The sequence below is a fragment of the Papaver somniferum genome, unplaced genomic scaffold, assembly GCF_003573695.1.
Source record: "Papaver somniferum cultivar HN1 unplaced genomic scaffold, ASM357369v1 unplaced-scaffold_21, whole genome shotgun sequence".
Taxonomy (NCBI): Eukaryota; Viridiplantae; Streptophyta; class Magnoliopsida; order Ranunculales; family Papaveraceae; genus Papaver; species Papaver somniferum.
In genome coordinates this window covers 3,321,606-3,323,454 of record NW_020631041.1, presented here as the reverse complement: position 1 = coordinate 3,323,454, position 1,849 = coordinate 3,321,606, and positions in this window count along the sequence as shown.

Below are 1,849 nucleotides of genomic sequence, written 5' to 3'. Positions count from 1 at the left end.
CCACTGACGAAGAGTTGCGGAAGCAACTCAACGATTTGCATTGGAAGAATCGGTAAGTAGAGGCGCTGCACTTGTAATAACTATGAATATGGCATACAGACACAATGTTTGGATTGATTCCAACTATAAATGATGATGAGCGGCGGTCAGAGTATTCTGATTCCACCAAGAGCAACAGATCATTGCACGAAAGTGAAGAAACAATGGTGGGAGATACACAGGTACGACAGAGTTCTCACCACATGTACGACACAATACTGCACCACAAATTGTGCCTGTATCTCAACCTCAAGCATTTCGGCTTGAACCTAGGAGCATTTTATCATCATTCTCGCCCTACAACCCAAATGATTACTACACACCAACACCACCACAACAACAAACCTCTTATATTATTGGAGGACCGAGTACACAGAGTGCTTTACAATCACCTAATTTTGTTCATCCAGGTATATCCTCAGGTGTATCCCCAGGTCTATCAACAATTAGAAATTTATATAATATGTTGGCAACCGGGGATTTCCCAGGCATATCCCCAGGATTTTCTGAATTATTGGCTATAGAAAATAACAACGAGGGAGATAGAGATGAGCGACGTTAGAGTGATTATTGTAATTTTTAATTCTGCTATATTTTTAGTATTATTTTTAAAAGTACGACAGTCTTAATTAAATAAAATTATATATGTTTAAAATTAAGCGTTTTACATTAGCTTCACTAAATTACATTAGCTTCACTAATGAGAAGAAGTACTAGGTTGAACAAAAACTACAAAGAAGTGGTTGAAACTGTTCAACACCTTAAGGATTTCAAAACATTTTTCAAAAGGAAAAGCCACATTTTTCCATCTTCGCCATTCAGGCAAAGATCTTGTTACCATCTCAGCATCAGTTTCACCTCTCAGTCGATATCGATTTTCCAGTATGGTTAAAGCTACAAACTCACTTATTTACTTCTTAATTGTACCAAAACGATTTTCTATGTCGCATGTAGCACGACGACTCGGATTATGAGTGTCACTGCAGAACCCTTCGTGAATAGCTTCCCAGAAATTCACCCATGGACAGTTTTCCGAAGCAAGCAGAGTAAATACAAAAACATAGTTTCTACAAATAGATTCATCTTGTTCTTTAGTATACGGATCTCGCCGAACTAATAGGGGTCGAGACATGTTCAATCAAGAATTGAGAGTGAAGAATGTGTAGAATGTTTGAATTTAGAGTTGAAATGAGGAGTTTTTATAGAATTCAAAAATTATAGCCGTTGAATCACAAGAATATATCAACTATTCAGATTCAGCCGTTGGCGTCTTTAGGTCAAACGCTGGCGGATTTAAACTGAACGCTGGCATGTGAAGTATTACGCGCGTTGGAAGGGAAAGCACTGGCGTTTTTGTTTCACCCGCCAGCATTTTTGGCAAGCACGCGCGTCCTTATCTCAAGCGCGCAACGGGTTGTCTTACTCGGTGTTCAAACCAATAAATCTATTGAGTTGAACATCCATTTTCCATGTTTGTTGAACCCATAGTTGGAGCAAAATGAACAAACTCTGAATTTGTTCACTCCATAGGAACTTCTCTTAGGCACAACCGTGCAAGCATTATCTTTTGTATGAACTAAGCTTCCAAAAAAAAATTCGAGTCAGTAACTGAACAATTGTATAAGCTCTATTGACCCTTGTAGGTCACTAGCGAGGCAAGTATTTATATTGAGCATATTAGACTTTGGTTTACAGAGGATTCTTACATAAAACCGACAATACATATGGACTATACATGGAACTCTATTCTACACCCCTTCCCTCAAGCTGTACGCGGTGGTAAATAACGTGAACGCTTGTTACATAGAAA